This window comes from Corapipo altera, unplaced genomic scaffold (assembly GCF_003945725.1).
Source record: "Corapipo altera isolate COAL_440 unplaced genomic scaffold, ASM394572v1 22b, whole genome shotgun sequence".
NCBI lineage: Eukaryota > Metazoa > Chordata > Aves > Passeriformes > Pipridae > Corapipo > Corapipo altera.
The window spans coordinates 10,034,573-10,054,599 of record NW_020884876.1 but is presented as its reverse complement, the minus strand read 5'-3'; the positions used below and the strand labels follow the sequence as shown (position 1 = coordinate 10,054,599).

General features: G+C 34.8%; 1 long non-coding RNA gene across 1 annotated transcript; it reads right to left on the bottom strand.

Moving 5' to 3' along the window:
- Positions 1–9,151: 9,151 nt before the first annotated feature.
- On the bottom strand, positions 9,152–14,004 carry LOC113943863. Its single transcript, XR_003526481.1, has 4 exons — positions 13,956–14,004; positions 13,070–13,190; positions 10,395–10,500; positions 9,152–9,649 (listed from the first exon to the last, which is right to left on the bottom strand). It is a non-coding gene; the product is annotated as an uncharacterized LOC113943863 (long non-coding RNA).
- Between the last annotated feature and the right edge of the window lie 6,023 nt (positions 14,005–20,027).

Below are 20,027 nucleotides of genomic sequence, written 5' to 3'. Positions count from 1 at the left end.
TAATTCATCAGCTGTCCAACATGAGCATGAAAAAGTTTGAACTATCCAATAAAAACAAATAGTCAGCATGCACTCTAATTTCAAAGAAATAAACAACCAATAAAGAACCCAAATATAGAGGTTTGTTTTTTTTCTGGAGATTTTTGCAATGAAGGAGATAAAAGTATTGTTGGAAATGATGTAGTTAATTTCAAGTAAAATATGTGATGCCTTAAGCCCCTAATAGTTTTTTATTTTTCTAATAGTTGTAAGCCTTATAAGTTTTATAAGTAGTGGAAGTAGATTTTAAAAGCAGCATCCCCCACTCCCTTTCCCTGTAGTACAAATAGTTTATACATTCCTTAACCCTCTTACCCCATTCTATGCACCCCTCCCCCCCCCCTCCACCCACCCCACCCCCCCCACCCCGAATCCAGTAGAAATGTTTAGTCTTTTGTCAAGGCGAGACCTAGATTGTTTGGAGAATGCTTGCATCTTGGCCTAAACTGCAGAACACAGTCAAGAATTAGGTGACTTTGTACCCTTTGTGCTCTGAAGAAGATGAAGATTGGATGAAGAGCCCCCAGACCCATTTCTCACGGGGTAGACCCAGGGCAGTCCAGAGTAAAGGCCACAGGATGGACACATATGGGATTGGATGGATGCTATTATAAAATGTAACATCTCGGGCACAGTGGGCGCGCGCATCGTAACATCTTTTGCCTTGGCGTAATAAACCCTTTCCTTATCTCACCCCTAATTAACTGCTGCGGAGATTTTTTAGCACCACCATCTCCACGGCATCATATGAAATCTTGTATACTGTTGTCAATATATTTAATTTGAATTATAAATCCTTTAAGGATCAACCCTCAGTTCCTCATTGCTCTATTTAGCAGTTAAAAAGGATTTTCTTGCAGAGAAATGATGCTGTACAAGGTGCTTGTTCAATAGTTTTTTTGTTCTAGTATATATTTGGTAAAAAATATTTTTTATGTGTATCAATGCCTCTTTTAATCAATGTGGTGCTTTTCATTTTGTAAAATAACTTTTGTTGGGGCACCATGACTGTGTATGTGGAATAAGGGACCAGTGCCCTTAGCGTACAAAAGCAATTGTTTCAAGACTGTACGTTTCAGTAAGAACATGGCACGGATTAATTTTCTTATGATGGACTTATCTATTTGTAGATGATGTTTTCACTTGTCATATTTGATCATACACTTCTTATCTGTAATGCAACTGCAAAAGTCCATTAGTGCTCCAGATTTATCCATTGCCTTAGACCTTTCCACAGATAATTGAAGATTTCTCTGTATCCAAAAGTAAAAATTTCCAATCTTTAAAGTACTGGGAGAAATAACCTTAATATCCACCAATTATTAGTAGTTGAACAAAATAGCTTTATATGGCCATATCATGATATGTTTGAGAATAATGTTGTAAATTTAAAAACATATTCTACATTACAGCTGGTTTTAGGGAAACATAAATTATTAATTCTGCTTGTAACTATTTATCCATTTACACATGTGTATGTATAAATAATCCTTTATAATTTTAAAATAGATTATTTATAAAACATAATCACCTTATAGCAAACTGAGTCCAGAAAAGTACACGTGTAAACCTCTGAATAAGGAAAGCAATTTTTAAAAGTGTATTGATTTGTCTAAAGTGTTAAATGACATAATAGCCATACACTAAAGCATTGAATAATTTAAGTAAATCAATGTTTTCTGAATTTCATACAAGTACAAACTGTCTTGGGCAATAAAATAGATCAATATAACCAAAAAAAAAAAAAAAAGAGTAGTATGTAATGACTGGCTCATAATAACCAAAGGTAAAAACTCATTTTATCATTGTAACAAACAACTTTTAGTCATCTTTTCTCTATTATTCCCATCAGAAAACATGATACTCTACAGCCAATTGATTTTAGCCTTTAAATACTTTCTCATTTGAAATACACCTAACTGAAGAATAAGTATAACCATTTTCAAGTTACCATCCTGGATATGGAATAGTTATGCAGATTTACCAAAGCTACATCACAGTTTATGGTTCCTAAATAATGACATATTCTGTAGACTTAAAGGAAGCATCACTGCCATTCTTGAATGATTGCCATAACGTTTTCTTTAATCAATGTCTCCAGGGCAGAAGGTCACTCTTTCAGATATTAAATGTTATACTTTTTTTTTATTTAACAATACTTCTGGTTACCTTCCAGAAACTTAAGAGTTAAAAACAAAGGAGAAATGCATGTACTTTAAAACTGTTCATAACATTTAACATAAAAATATGCATCGATTAATTTTTAAAGTGAACAAAAATAGTGTATCTGCAGGAGGCAGTCGATGATGGTTTTCATAACAATATTTGTGAAATGTTAAATTCTTGCTCAGTGATAAAAACACTTAAATGAATGTTCTCCTTATAAATTGCATAATATTGTGTTCTTTCAGAGATTTGTAAATTCAAAAATCTTCTAGAAACACTATGAGGAACTTATATGCTTCTAAATAGCATACTACTAGAATAACCAGAGTGTCTTGCCTTCAAGACCCACATCTGAAACCGTGAGAAAAACAGAGTAGTTTATTTGAGGAAGCCATATGAAGGAGAACGATTGGTTGGTTGTTGTTTTTTAAACAAAAGGGAGAAGCCTTCACTATTAATTCTAGAAGCAAATATAATATCTACTTGAGCCATATTTTATGTTTTCGTCCCATGTCATATGGAAGATGTAAGAGGATTTAAAATTTTCTTTTACAAAAATCTAATTCTATAAATCATACTTTCTGCATCATGTCTCTGTTGATCTTATAGGATTCAGAAGCAGCCAGTCATATCAGTTTGAGGAAAGGGAGCTCTGTTTTGGTTTTGCCTGAAGGAGGGAAAAGAAGTACTCTATAAACATCAAGTGTCTCTGCTTTTTATTCTATTTCAGTGTTACTTCTTATAAGCAAATTTACATCATTAAATATGTTGTATAAGAGGTGAGATTCTGATTCAACTTGAAGGTTTTGGCATCCATATTATATGAAATGCACTATTTATACAATATATTTACCTAGTATATTTTTTATATAATATACTTTTTTAAGAAAATATCAAGAAATATTGTGATAACCCTGTATGACAAAATGTTTTACACTAATCTTCAAAATTTTCGTTAGCTTCTAAATAAGGATTTAACTCTGCTTTTGAGTTGTTGATAGTCAAAATATTGAATCTGTTAGAATCTTTTCACTGAGAAATATTAACAATATATCAGTTACTTCTTAGATGGAAATCTTCCTCTAACTAAATACATTACATGATGTATGATTTTGAAAGGTATAGTCTTTTTTTATAGATATGCAATTGCAAACATATTGCAGAAAGATCCTATTGTCTATTTTCCCTGAGTATTGTTGTATTTAGTTGCTTCTCTATATGTTCAGTTCTTGTTAGTTTTGGATTATTGCCAGCAAATTGCCATTTTTCCATTTTCTTAGCTACTTCTGTACCCGGAGTTCCTGTAATTATGTGGTGAATTTCATGCAGTTATCTCACAAGGATTTAATATATGTATGCAAATATGGAAACACATTTAAGAAAAGGTGGAAAGTCTCTTCATCGGACCCAACTGGCAGCAGAAAAAATATTACGCTTTTTGAAATATTATGCACTGCTTCTAAAAAGGCAGCAGAAAATAAGGGTGTTTCAGAAATGACAGGTTATAGATCTTACTTTCTTTACATCATCATGTAGTTCTTCATAACTCACGTTTCACAATCAGTTTTTAATATTCATCCAACTGAACTGTTTCAAATAAAATTTTTAAAAGCTGTAAAAATCAAAACATCAGTATTTCCAAATTAGAACAGATGCAGTACTACAGCCTTCAAAATGTGTTTTTCCTCAACAATAGTGGGGTCAAATATTAAGATTTTTGGCAGAATAGACAACTGTGAATCATAGTATCAAAGAATTATTTGGGTTGGAAGGAACCTTTAAGTTCAGCTCCTTCCAACCCCTCTGGCTTAGGCAGAGACATCTTCCACTGGAGCAGGTTGCTCAGAGCCCCATCCAACCTGGCCTTGAACACATCCAGGGATGGGGAATCCACAACTTCTCTGGACAATCTGTTCCAGTGCCTCACTACACTCACAGTAAAGAATTTCTTCCTAACACCTAATCTTAATCTCTCCTCTTTTTAGATTTAACCATTCCCTCTTGTCCTATCACTACCTGCCTGTGTAAAATGTCATTCCCCCTCTTTTTTATAAGCCATCTTTAAGTACGTCAAAGCCACAGTGAGGTCTCCCCAGAGACTTCTCTTCTTCAGACTGAACAATCCCCAGCTCTCTCAGCCTGATTTCATACCAGAGGATCTCCAGCCCTCTGAGCCTCTTCATGACCCTCCTTCGTACCCATTCTAACAGATCTACATCTGTCTTGTGCAAGAACCCCAGAGTTGGACACAGTACTCTGGTTGGAACCACACAAGAGCAGAGTAGAGGGGGAGAATCACCCCCCTTGACCTGCTGGCCACTCAATTAGAATAGGAAGATTTGTATTCTGTTGTTTACCCATAAACCATAAATGAAAAACTTTGTAATCTCAATTTTGTTGTATTAATCAAAACTGTTTGCGGAGTTGACTCTTGTCTGTGTGGTTGAGCATATAAAAATAGAAACAATGGTTTTATATATTCACTTATTAACATCGAATTTCCATATTAAGCCTTTTACTATTACTAAGTAATGTTTGTGTCTTCATAATCCAGCTTTTATTATAGCTACTGATGAAAACTCTATACCTTGCACAGAACAAGAGAAGTACATTCCGGCAAATCTTTGGAATATCGTGGCTTCTTTCTTTAATTAAACCAGCACAAAAATAACATTTTGCTTTGGTTTGGTTTGGTTTGATTTGGGGATTTTGGGGGGGGGTTGGGTCCCTGATGTACCTACTGTTTTTCTAAGACTACTGTATAAGGTCTTCACACTGAACAAAAGAAATTCCAACAGAAGATATTCAAATGATGTTGATTACAGAAAATCCTCTGGACATATAGGGCAAAATTTTCAATGTGCTGTACAAAGGGAAAGTGTTCAAACAGAAATGAACTTTTCTATGAGTTCACTTCCACTTTATGACGTATCTGAATGCACAGAATAGCAACCCTGATCTGTTACTTTAATGCAATTCTTTGATTTCATAAACACGCGTTAAAAAATTTTACTCCAAGAGTAAATCTGTAAAGGGTAGTTAGTATTTCCTATAATTAATTTCCTGTGTAGATGCTGAATATTTATCACACCATATACATATTCCTGCTCTGTGCTAGGGAAAACTGCGCCTTTGCATTTTCCTTCTAATTCCTAGCCCAAATGCATTTCCTCCATATTTCTCTTCAGCTTCAATAACATGTCCTGGCCTCCTGCATTTCTATCCTGAACTGATCAGTGCAGAAACTGTTAACTTACTAAGGGGATACTGCTCTAATTCTCCCTCATTTCAGTCTCTCTCCTTACACATGCCTACTGGACATTTGTACATACTGGAACACAGTGTAAAGGACAATCAAAAACTGTCCAGAGCAACTACAAGCTTAACTACAGTAATGTGACTAAAACTCCCAACTCATATCAAGTTGTCAGGATGCAGAACCTTTCCACTGGCAGTAAAAGTTCAAAGAAGTATTTTAAAAAATTACATGCTGACATATTAAACTGTAAGCCTTAATGTTCACTGACTTGGGCTTCAGTGAAAACACTAGCATATTTAAATATTTGAAATTTTCACTACTTCATCATTTAGCTATAATATCATTGTATTTTAACATTTTCATCTAATTGACATGTTGACTTCCACTAGGAACATTCAAGTTACATTGGTATCTTCTCATATATGACCCCTTTATTATCTGATACTAAAGTATGATACAGCTCTTTCAGTCTTCAGCTGCATGTTATTTATCTATTGATTAGTAAGAGTTATTTTTGAAGCAGTTAATTTGAATCCTCTAAGGGTGGGGGATGACTCAGAAGCCTCCACTGCTCCAGGAAACTTAGAATGTGTTTGATTCTTCAGTTTACCAAATCATTATAAAAATGTGTACTAATTCACAATCAGACTCTAAAATATCCATAGTACTAAAACACCAAAAGATTTAAAAATGTTTCATTTTTATTTTCTCAATTTTTTCCACCAGTATTAAACCAGTTTTCAGATCCTGGATTTGAATCTCATAATGGAACATGATTTACAGTCATGAATTTTCTGTGGAAGAAATCTATTTATTATATTCATTCATTGCATGTTCAAGCATGTCTAACAGAGGTTATCTATGAACATGTGTTCACACAGTTGGGAATTGATCAATGGAGTAGTTAGGTCAAATTCTCAGTCACTGGTGGCATTGGGGACAGACAGTAAAAGTAGTTCTCAGTAGAAATTTTGAATCTTCTATCAGTTATGAAAGAGACGAGTTATTAAAAGCTACACTAATAGAGAAAACATTCTAAGCCAAATAGAACTAGAATAGAGAACACTTATGGTTTTTTAAAAAAATTTACCTGTCCATGAATAAAAGAGGAATTTGTGGACTGTAAAATATAGATTTGCATTTTTTTCAGCCTTTTTCTAGTCCCCAGTTGTCAATGTAAGTTGTATATATAGTATATTAAAGCTACTGCAAGTTAAAGAGTGAGAATTGTTAAAAAGGAGTTTCACTAAACTGAACCGTTGTAAGTAGAACCAAACTACAAGCAGATTACAAAGGCAATGGGACAAATAGACATTGTTAGTGGCAAATATTCAAGAGGAAGTGTAAAGGAAATTCATAGTCAAATATCTACTCAGTAAATCATAGATATTAATTAGCATTTGCCCATTCAAATGTCTTTTTCTGTAACTGGCTGCAATTAACCATAACATTTACAATAAGTTCCTGTTCTCAGGTATGGTGATGGGATTAAAAATGATGACACTTAGAACTTCTGAAACCCTGTACTAAAACATGGCATATTAAAAGAATAGAAAAGTAAAAGGAAGAGGAAAGGAATTCTCTAAAAAAAGGATAGTAGTTACATAGTATTACCAATGATATGCCAATTGCTCATATTATTCTGGTATTTTGATTAGGTTTAATGAAAGATTGACGAAAAATAGATTAATATTAAATCATCTAAGCACTAACATACCATTAAATTAAAGGAGAATTATATTGATTCCCAAGCAAATGATGAAGAAAATAAGTATTTTTACAATTATCTTTCAATTAATAAAAAAGCACCAATTTAGAGCAGGATCCTATGGCACTGCAAAGAAATTCTATGAGCTGTCCTTTGAATTTACAGGAGGGAAAAAAAAAGCATATGAGAACACATTTGGTCTATGAAATGGCTTGTCTGAACATATCTAGATGTGAAACTATTTTTTCTCATAGTACTCAATGAAAGTATTATAATTCTCAAGAAAGGGATTCTGATTTACTTTTTTTAGTGCCAGATGGCCAACAGGAAAAAAAATCATTTTATAATATATATAATTTATAGCTCTTTTATAACCAAATCTATCAGTAAAACTTTAAGAGTTAAATGTCTGACTATATTACATTGTAGCAAAAAAGTATACGCAGTATTTTCCTGCCACAGAAAAACACACTGTTTAAAATACATAATGTTCAAAATATGATTACCAAATTGTGCATAAGATACCAAAACAAATTTATACCCAGATGTCTATTCCAAATTCTACTCAATTTCTGCTTTAGAAATATTGAAGAGATGCCAAGTCATGTTTAATTTTCCTGTCTTGATTTTCAAGAACATTTATCTTTTGTCAACAATTCTTCAATGACTAAGTTCTGAAAATGTTAACAGCCAACTTAGTATATGAAATATTATAAAATTAAAAATATTAATGATATACTAAAATAACATTGATTTCTTTCTGAATTTTCCTTTTTTTTTGGGTGTAGTACAATCATTTTGTATTTCTAAAGAACTCTGTAGGCAGCAATGACTTTGTTATATGAGCTCTACTGTTATTTGATTTTTCAGATGCCAAATTACAGTGTTACTTTTTCTATAGTAAATAAACTTGATAGCGGTTCTGCCAGGAAATACCTGTTTTCAAACCTAAACACATTCTTATGAATGTGACTTTGAAACTTTGTTTTAGGTAGTACTCACAGACCTTGATCTGGTCATACTTAAAGGTAGGACATGATCATTTTATAGTAACGAAAACCAATCACAAAAATGATCACTGAGCAATGTGTTCATCAATGTAACATTTCATATAGAAATAATAGAATATATTTACAAACCTTTGTGCACCTATGCTGAATCCAGTCTCTACTGGAGACAAAATATTGTTGTTTATTTTTTACAAACCCTTTCCTTTTATTTATAAAGACAAAATTATTCTTCTCTGTTATTATTTTGGCTTTACTATTCAGTAGGACATTCAAATATATTATCAGAGTTTGTTTTTCAAACAGCTATTGTAACACAAATACTACCAAAATCTTTTGAGTTTGTTTTCCAGACATAATCCCCTTAAATGCTTATCATGTCTTCTAGTGCATATCTAAGTTTTTTCCGCAGGTGATCATGGAAACAAAAGAGGCTCTGAGCTACCAGCATAAAAGCCTTCTGCCTTGCTTTTTGTTTGTTCTCTTACACCTTCCCTACTTATTGCTTGACTCTTTACTGAAGTATTTTATGACTTAACATTATGAATATTTATTGCAAATTGGAAAATTAATTGTAAATGGCATTCACTGACTTAATATATTTTCACTTCTCAGCATTTTTACATAAAATGTTGAGTGTGTCCTTTACAGCCTTCTTTTCAAAGATATTATTATCAAGAGGATAAATATGCAAGAGCATACCTGGCTGCTTTTTAGTTGCCTTTATGTTTATAGATTCCTATCTGTTGGTAGTCAAATGATAAAGACAAGCTAGGTGATTAATTTTTCCACTGTGGTAATCACATTGATTTAGTTCATATTCATGACATTTCATATTGTTAACAGTCAATGACCTCAAATTAATATAGAAACAGTTTTGGCAAACCAAAGCACAATCTGACAATGCATTTACAACTGTGATTGTGTTCTTACTATGCTGAGACTGAAATGTCAGTTATATTGGGAATGAGGGAATAGTACATGTATAGAGAAAAAAAATATCATATATGATTATACTTGAAAGTTAAACTATTGTTACTGAAAATCAGAACTCTAAACATAGTACATACGACCACCGAGAAGAGCAAATAAATGCTCAACACATATAGTATAGAAATATGAGGGTATAGCACAAGTACAGAACACCTATCAAAAGCCATAAAATTAACCTTAGAGAATTAATGAAGCAGTGCACTATCACTTATCTGATAATTTGCAACTATAAATCCCAGTAGTGATGGTGACACTTCTATTACTCAGAAATAAACTTTCTATTTCAGTTTTTGGTAGATGAAAACTTAAATACTCATCTTAGAAGTTTGTTTTTAGAGCAATGGATCAATTGTTTTTCAGCCAAGAACTGTAGAGTAGCTACACCTGATTTTTGTACATTTCACTGTGGCTGCTGTTTGAGAGCTGAGATCTTGTACTTAGGTTTTGTGTGCATTACACATCCATCTGTTCCTCCATCTGGCAAAGAAGAAAAAAAAAGAAATTAAGAAAAAAAGCATAGGAATGCTTTACAAACTCTTTTCACCAATACACCAGTTGTTAGCTTCCTGCTGGTAGCCCTAGTATAAGCTTCATTGGGTAATTATTTCAAGCAGGAAACAACCAACCCGCATGTTCAGAAGTAATTACTAGTTAAATTAACCATATAGAAGCAGGTAATCTTTTCTTCTTAAGATGCAGAAACAGAAGTATAATAATATTTGTGTGTCTTTAATGTAAGCACTTAGATAGCATCTGTGCAATTCTATACCTGTATATATTTTTGTAATTGAAGCAAAAATCTCATACTAATAGAAATGCTCTACATAGATAGTAAATCATGAATGGTCACATGAACTTTCCTATGTACTTTTTATACCATGGGTAATATTAGGTCTATTGCTATCTAACATTTTCATTAATGATTTGAGGGTACGCAAACAGTAGAACTGAATTCACACATAATATTAAACTGGGAAGTACTATACACTCAACTCAGGACAACAGCGCAGACATCAGAAGTTAGGGAAATACAGGCAGGAAATTATAAAATAGACAAAGAAAAAAACAAGGTAATACATCTGGGGAAAAAATAAAACAAAACCAGGACAGTAGAACTGAGAAGAACTGTGAAAGCTGGCACACTGAAAGAGATTTAGGGGTAGTCGTGGACAACAAACATGACAACAAATCTGAGTCAAGGACAGAAATAACAAAGATGTACCTTATCAAGAGCTGCAGTAATCTACTTTCCTTCTTTGAACAGTTAATCCCCAGCAGATACCACGATTTTCTCCATCTACTTATTTCTATTTTTTTTGTGCATTACTCTGAAAGAAAAAGTAACATTATTATGGAGTATATGTCCACATAAAGTCTTGTCTTGAATGATTCATAAAGTTTTTAATGGTTTAAGCTTCATTTTTTGAGGTCTGCCCCAAACAACAGGAGAATGAGCTAATTCACTATAAGTAACAATGTGGTATCAATAGATATTAGCCTATCTCTGAAATCTACTGTTCTTAATTCAACATTTCCTCACTTCAGAAACTTGAAAATACTGTTTAGTTGCAATTATTTTGCTCAAGTTTAAATGAACTTTCAAATTATTAACCTCATAAAACTTTTCTACTTTCTAAGATTTTATTTGGGCTGCATAAATATAGAAAGACACTGTTGTGATGTGATATGTGGCACAAAGTGAAAGAAGTTTTGATCCTTGAGAGAATTGCCCTTGTGAAAGCCATTTCATTCTAATTACTATGAAATTACTTAAGCCTGCTTATTTCGCACTTTGGTCATCAAACAGCATTTAAAAATACATTCCAAATTTTTGTATTTTTTGAATATTTTCATTTCTCTGGGATTATATGTAATGTATTAATTGGCCTTGCCTTCCTAATACTGCAGAGAGTAAAAAACAAGTGCTCCAGTTACATAATGCTTTTATGGTGCATCAACATTGAATTTATTCTCTTCCATATGGTCTATCAGGTAAACAGATTTAACAGCTGATACGCATGAAATCAAATACTGTCCCATAAAACAAACTTTTTTTTCAAATATAGTTACAGGGCATAATTTCAATGAGATTTGTTCTATGACATTAAAAGGGAGTTTCTTTGTACACCTTCCAGTAAGAGAAAAAAATAGGAAATGTCTAAATAATGGATCAACTGCAAGCTGCCACAGTCATCCTGTATGTTCTAAACCATTCAAATGCAAGTGACCTCTCATCCAGAAGTTGATTAGATATACAAACATGTAACTCTGCCCATAATGGTGAATCATGTCTCTCTATAAATGGAGAGAGAGCTTACAATGAACTAAAATTAAATTCCTACACATTTGTAAGACTTGATTCACATCTATCTATTGTGAACAAAGAATTTTATAGATAATTGTACTAATGCTTCCCTGAGCTGAGTGAGTATCTAAAATTTCAGTGCAAATATGCCTATATATTGGGCTGCAACATAGTGTAGGAAAATCCAAGTGGCTTCTAGTACTGCAAATAAACTAATTTGGCTACTAGATGAAGTTTAGCTATTGGACTGTACAGATTCTTGTGAGAGACTCTTGTGAGAAAGAACAGAATTTCAGCTCTAATGTCAATAACATTAACCAGAAGAAAAGAGGTGAAGGTGAAAATTTCTTCTCAATTTATAATACATTCCATAGTGAAATGAGATTGTCATTATTATTCAATTAGGATTTTCTAACTCAGCCATAAAATTGAGATTGAACTCCAGACTAATATGCATCCTGAACCGAAAAGAAATCCTGTAGTTCACTGGTATACCTTTCTTGCATTCTAAACTTCTCTAAAATGTGTATGCATGTGTTTTTAAAAGAAAGAGTTTCACTGACATATTCATCTCTTATTTTCCCATGTATTTCTTAATTGGAAATTAAAAAAAAGTGGGAAGAAGAAAGGTTAAAATAAAACCTGGTCTTTCAGATAATCAGACTTCCAAAAGGATTTTTTGAAGGTAGCTTTGGAGAGAGGGAACATTTAGAAACCAAAAGCAAACCACTTGCAACGACTTTAACAAAGATCTATGCTAAGGTCCCAGTGTGTTGCTCTCCTTTCTCTACATTTAGTTTCGTTGATACTTCATTCTTTATTTCTGGTTGAGGTATGCCACTATATCCTACTGTGAATTCTCATTACTTAGAAACATGCTTTCCAAGAACCTGTGTTTGTGGACTCATATGTTTTTCTAGAAAGACTTCCCTTCTCATCATAAAAGAGAAATGGGATCCTTTGATCTCAGGACTGAACATATTTTCATATTATGTTCATCACTAAAACTAGGTGTTAATAAAACAACTCTTGCTACTATTTTTAATGTCCATTTCTCCCCCAGACTTCACTATGGACTAGTCTTTCTTAAGGAGACAAAATATTTTGTAAAACCCTCATCCCACAAGCCACAATTTAGCATGACCTTTTTTTAATTGACAAATTTGTCAAATTTGGATCTAAGTTACCATCTGACAATTTTCATGTTTTTAATAATCTGTATCTACAGCCTTGCTTTTTGCCCTGCTGTTCCAGCGAATCTGAAGACATAATGATTAATATTTTCAAAATTGCATAGAATATGTATGTCTGTGGGTGTGGAAGAGAGAGAATGAATGTGCACAATTTAATGAGTTCATTTTTTGTTTTACTTTAAACAGATTCTTTGCAGAAATATAGGAAAAGGTAATGCTAGAGAAACAATTTTCATTATAATTCCTCCAAGAAAAAGTAGCGAAGGTAACAATTATGTTTGGATAATCTGTTCAATTAATCTAACATCAGATTTAACTATTGTTTAATACAAATGGCAGCTACAGTGGGACCTCATCCTTGTTTTAATGAGCTGCTTATGGTACTCCATATTTTGGTACCTGAATGAACAGGCTGTTTTTGTTCTCTTTCTTCTGAACTGGATAGTGGATTTCTCTGCCCAGTTTTTTCTGAGTCACCATTTATCTTGCAGTAGCACAGAGAACATATCCCGGCCATGATCTGTTCCCAGGGAAGAATTCAAGATAACTGGAACAGATGCTATCTCCTGTCTGAGAAGAGTTAGCTCTTGCTTGAACATCAACTCTTCTTCTTCTGTCTGTCACTTCCCACCACACTCAACTGGATATTCAGTCATAGATCAATGATCAGATACAACATGAAATGGTGACCAAATTCCAGTCCCCACACACAGTACTCAGAGGGTAAAATCTTTAGCTCTATAGAGGAAGCAGAATGAGACCCTTGTGAACAATCTCAAGGGAAAGGACCAGCTGGACTCACAAGTCTGTAGTGCCCCAGTCCATTTGGTGGGTTTAGGGGAAGGTAGTTGTATTTACTCAGGGCAGTGCACAGGAGAAACAAAAAAATTCTCAGGAGGTTCAAAAATAACTTTTATTTGCAAGCTTTAGAAGATTCCAGTGGAATAAGGTGCTTGGGAAAGTTTAACATAGCAATCTTTAACTTTTCCAGACACAACAAGGCACTTAACAAGGCATGGAATGGAATTTTTTGTTCTGGCTTACAATCCATTCTGAGGAGAAGAAGGTAGGAGAAGAAAGAAAAAGAGAAAGAAAAAAAAAAAAAAGGAGAGAGAAAGGTAAATAGTTAGCATCCCAGGATCCAACATGGTCTCAGCTGCTTTTAAGTCCAGGGTAGTGGAGCACGCCATGTGGCACACATGGCATTGTCCTTTTATCTGTTCAGGTCTGCTGGGGCCCTTCCCCCAGGTGAGCTGATGCTAATTTCAGCACCAAAGTCTCACACCTGTGTTTTAGACAGAGCCAGAATGTTCCCAGTGGGCCCACACGGGCAGTTGCCCCCATTAGAGTGCAGGCCGGGATCTGACTTCACAAATACACATGTGCTACGTAGTGCAGGGCCAGAGAGGCTCAAGGGGGTGGGGGAAGCAATGTGCCAACCCACATACCCGGAGTTCATCCTATTCCCCCACCACTTCCCACCTGCTTGTTTTGAGCCAGTCAACCTTTTGTCCCGTCTCCTACACTTTCCCTCTGCAGAGTCAACCTTCTGATGTCAAGGAGTTGATTTTAAACTCATTGTGCTTTTTCAGAGTTGAGAATCTATGCATGGATTGAAACATGGAGATGTTTAAAGTAAAAAAATACTAATAATATGAAGAAGAAAAAGATGCCTAATTTTTGGAAAGTGCCAATTACCTTCAGCTTTCTTTTACTTCCAGAGATTCCTGGATCTCTGAGTTATTTTTACAAGGAGCCTGAGGGGCTTTGGTGCAGGACATAACTAGTCAAAATAGACAATAATCTTAAATTTAAAGAAAAAAAGAAAACAAATACTTCCTATTAGTTGATGTCACAATATCTGTTCAGTACTTCTGTTTTCATTCTCTTCTCTGTGCCAAATCCAACGAGTTGTATAGTCCACCCTGATGAGGCTGAAGCCGAACATCACGAAAAAAGTTAAAGTTTAGAACACAATAGTGCACTCAAAAAAGCCATAAAATCATTAATTTTGTAATTCTTAAAAATTTAATTGTGAATTTGAGCAATCAATGTTTTTGGGGGTGTTAAATATTGCAGCAGGCAATAAGATAATATTTAGGAAGGTATGAGAGAAGACTAACTGCATTTAAAATTTCCTGGATATTACTAGCAAGATGGCTTGATTGAAATCATACTTTTTTTCTCCACTTTACAAAGCATTTATAAATTCTATTTGGTTGTACTGCTTTGTGCCTACCTTGCAGAGAAAAATTACTTTTTTTCTCACAGACTCACAATTATTGCTGATATGTGAGTGAATTGCCAACCTTATGCATACTCTAAAGGACACAGTTTCTGTTCCGAAGGGCAAAAAGCCTCAACAATGTATTGTGCCTTTTCAATAATCTTTCCATGGAAAATTGTCTAACTGCACATAGAAGTGAAACAATCTACCAACGAGATGACAATGAGGTTCTGTAGAAGCAGCTCAACTGGACCAGGGTCCATCAGTTGGGAAGATTGTGCTTCAGGTTTATTCAGATCATGTGAAATGCTTCTAATGAACAACTGGGGAGAATACTGCAGGCAGTTCTTCCACTGTTGAGGCTAATTTAAACAGTTTCCATGGGACAGTAAAACAAGATGTGTTGGCATCTGCAGTTTAGGAGTCAGTCCTGCTGTTGGCTTGATCTTTGCTCACCACTAGGAATATATTTTTCATTTCAAGGGTACTGCAGCACTGGCAAGGCTTTCTGGAGAGTCTATGAAATCTCCACCCTAGGAGTTTTTCAACACTGACGTACATAAAGCTCCAACTGACCTACCTTGTGTTGGCTGTACTACCACCTCAGGATGTAGGTGGAAATAGGAGACCCCCAGATGTCCCTTCCAAACATTTCTAGGATTCCATAACCCTTAATTACCTGCCTTCAGGGAGACATCAGTAGGTGTGCTGTTCTGAAAAGACTGAAATATACCAACCATTCCTTTTTGTTTTTCTTCTAAATGGGAAAAAAAAAAAAAAAAAAAAAAAGAGGAAAAAAGTAGAACCAGGTGTTTTTCAAAAAGTAGTAAATAACTACAGATTGTTTTTACTTAAGTGGCTTTAAGAAAGTCCAAAACAGTATCCAAGGCAGAATTCTGACCAAAAAAATATTGAAGCAGAACAATATTTATTTTGTAAACACAGCACAGTTAACTCTTTCATTAGTGATAGCAGTTTTATGGTTTATTATAGTGAAAGAGATATCCATTTTAATAATATTTTCTCTTTCTCACAATAGTACTGTAGGATATAGAAAGAATCATAGTCCTTATGCCTGCAAAGATGTTTTTGTAAACACAGATAAATGTATTGTCTTCCAGACTGGACAGATAAACATATGGAAGCTATAGTTCAAACAAGTCTTTGACCTATCTGAAAGGATTACAACTTTATAATTCTAAACTATGGGACATAGTCATCTTGAACTCACATTGGCTGAAGTACATTTAATCGTGGAGGAGACAGGTGCAGATGCCATGACTGCCACAGTTCTGCGATTCATTCACTCTTTGTGGAAAGGAAAAATATACCTTGACAAAATGATTATAGCTACAACTGCAATTTAATTCTAGAACAAAAGAGTAGCCTTAAGGGCAGGTAGTTCCTCCCACTCTCATACTCAAAGCAAATAAATGTATATCGAATTGCATCCAGAATTATCTACATCTAGATGACACTCAACATCATTATGTCAATAAAAGCCTTAAGCAACTTAGTAAAAAGCAACTGTCATGTATGTGATTGAAAAACACACCAAAAAAAAGGGTTTTTTTCCTTCTTGATTTTTCTGCTGTTGTAAATTGATGGATCCATCTGGTACATTAGGATTTCACTGGACATTTTAAGAAACTGCTTTAGATGAAGTTGAAAGTTTGACATGATGTTATGAATTTCATTGATAATGTTCAAGTTAAGGAAAAAACCCTACCTCTAATCTACTCTGGCAAACAATTTTATTTTTTCATTCATTTTATTGTATTTATTTTATGTGTATTCATTTTATTTTATTCAAATAACTAGATTTAATATGACATTTAAACTAGGATTGAAGCATTCACACCCATGATCTACTGAATCTATTAACTATTTCTAATTAAAAATGCTGTCAAAATAATACTAGCAACATGTTACTTTGCTTTTAATTATTCAACAATAATAGAGTGAAGAAACACCTTCTCATTTATAATTCTGATGGGGCAGTATATTGTGTTTGCATGGCACATTTTCAGAAACAAGGGGCTACAACGACAGCTTCTGTGACAAGATGCCAGAAGCTTCCCTTGTGTCTGATGGAACCAATGCAGTTGACTCCAAGACAGATCCACCACTTGCCAAAGCCAGGCCCATCAGCAATGGTACTGTCTCTGGGATAACATAGTTAAAGAAGAGGAAAAATTTACTGCACTAGAGCAAATTGCAGCTGGAGAGATGAAAGAGAATATATGAGAGCAATTGCCCCCCAGACAGCAAGATCAGTGAAGAAGGAGAAGCAGGAGGTGCTCCAGGTGCTGGAGCAGAGATTCCCCTGCAGTCTCTGGTGAAGACCATGGTGAGGCAGGCTGTCCCCTGCAGTTCATGGGGGTCCACAATGGAGCTGATATGCACCTGCAGCCCATGAAGGACCCAGTACTGGAACAGGTGGACGCCAGAAGGAGGCTGTGACTCCATGGGAAGCCTACACTGGAGCAGGCTCCTAGCTACCTGTGGCCCTGTGGAGAGAGGAGCCCACTCTGGAGCGGATTTGCTGGCAGGACTTGTGACCCACAAGGGACCTGCACTGGAGCAGTCTGTTCCTGAAGAACTGTATCCCGTGGAAGGGACCCATGATGGAGCAGGGAAAGAGTGCGAGGAGCACTCCCCCTGAGGAAGCAGGAGCAGCAGAAATGGCTGACCACAACCCCCATTACCCACTGCCTGCACCACTGTGGGGGAGGAGGTAAAGAATTCATGACTGAAGCTAAGCCTGGGAAGTAAGGAGGAGTTGTGTTTTTAAGATTTGGTTTTATTTCTCATTACCTTATTGTGATTTGATTGGTAATAAATTAAACTATTTTCCCCAAGTCAAGTCAGGTTTGCCCATTGCGGTAACTGCTGAGTGGTCTCTCCTTGCCCTTGGTCTCGACTCACAAACCTTTCGCTCTATTTTCTCTCCCCTGTCCAGCTGAGGAGGGGAGTCATAAAGCAGTTTTGGTGAGCACCTGGTGTTCAGCCAGGGTTTACCCACCACAGGCAGTATATAAAATTAGTATATTATTTGAAAGTGTAAATTACAATTGCCAACATCTGGTAAATTAATGCCAGTTGATATAACTCTGATAATAAGCCTATAGATTTATACATAAACACTTTACATAGAATAAAAATAATATTGTTCAATCCAGGACTAAAATTTACTGTATCTTAGTACTTCTTGAACTTTGCAAGACTACCATCATGGTACACCAGTGACTTTGAAAATATTTTTGTCCAAAATTGTCATGACATTACAGACTTAATATTATTATGTACTATTATAACTTGTCTTTATATACAGATTTCTATTTTAAGAAAATAAAGACTTATAATTCATAAAATGACTAGCGAGTAAATTTATTATCATCTAATGATAATAATAATATTTGGCATACAGTAGTAAGCTTTATTTGGGAATAAGCGGGGAAAAATATTTAATTCTCAGACACCAATATACTTTTATTATAAATAAGAGTTTGCATTTGATTGATTATGACATTCAAAATCACAGTTTTGTGACAGCACAAGTGACCATTTTATGATCATGCTTCACTGGTGAAATTTTAACATCGAATGAGAAAGAGAAAAAAACCAAATACTTCATTTCCACCTACTGGGAGTAATATTTACCTAATACAAAGAAAACTATAGCTAAAAATAAAATTATTCTACCTTTTCAAAGCTATATTATTTTTAAAGGTTAATTTCCAAGAAAAAATATTCAACAAGTAACAATACATGCAACTGTGCTCGTTAGGTTTATATTGTCACTTTTTCAGCCAACTGCTCAATAAGAAGTCCCTTCTCTCAGAGATCATTATCAGTATGCACTACATGTTGTTAATACTTTTAGTGTAAGGTTAAAATAATCCTTAACCTTAAAAAAAAGTAAATGAACATACTTGTACCAATAATGAAAAAGCATACCATTCTTTCAAACTTCTATGTATGTGTGGTGGTTTGGGCTAGGCCTTCCTTGGTGACCAGTTTGTAACCAAGGAAGGGTCCAGATTTACCCAGTATTCCCTACGATTTTTATGTAAACCAGACTATAAGAAGAAAGGAGGAGAGGCCTTCACCCTCTTTCCTTCCAGTGGCTTGGAGGTGCAGGTTCCCTGCTGTTGAGTCTGCCGTGTTGGGGAGTGAGGCCTGGTAAGGCCTTGTCGACCTTGGGAGGCGGAGGTTGCCGGCAATCGTCCCGGAGCGACTCTCGGTTGTCCCAAGGAGAGTGGTGGGATATTTTCTTTGTAAACTCTTTAGTTATTAGATCTCGGGCTACTGATTGGGATATAGATAGATATATATATATATATTATTTTGGTTTTGTTCCCTTTCCCTTCCCCCCTTTCCTTTCCCTTGTGAAATTGTATATATTTTAAATTGTATATATTTCAAATTGTATATATTTCAATTGTAACATAAGTGTAAATATATTTATATATATCACTTTAACTGTCTCTCTCGTTTCGGGTTTTTCTTAGTTGGTTGTTTTTCTCCCTCTTCTCCCTGAGGTTTGGGGGGTGGGGGGGACTTCTGGTGGTAAGGTTTGGAGACTTGGCAGGGAGCCAGCTTCAAACCATATCAGTATGTTTGTAAGATATCAAGGAGTTTCAGTATTTTTACTCTACTCTCATGAGTAATGGTAGAGCATATGACTCTTAAATGATTTATTAGGAATCCATAGAGATGGGAAAAACAAAGTTTGCAATTAGAGGTGGCAACTATCGATTAAAAATCCAGAGGTAGTTCACTTAAAGAATAAAAAATGATAAATGACAAGATTTTATCATTGGACAGAATGTCAAAGAAATGTTTCTTATATATCTCTAGTGTGAATTTCTCTGGAGAAGCTCAATAGGCTTTTTGATGTTTGAAAAAGAGGAAAAATATTGTTATTGCTGTTTCATAGCAGAGGTGTGGGGTGGTTACATCAGGTGGGAAAAGAAGGTAAACTAAAGGCACAGGTGAAAAATCCATCTGATTCTCTGACCTTCTCTGTAGTGGCCCCTTAAATAATATTTTAAAGAAATAATAGTTGTGAAAGGATCTATTTTGCAAATTTATTGCTAAATATTCTTTCCCCCCTCCATTTTACAA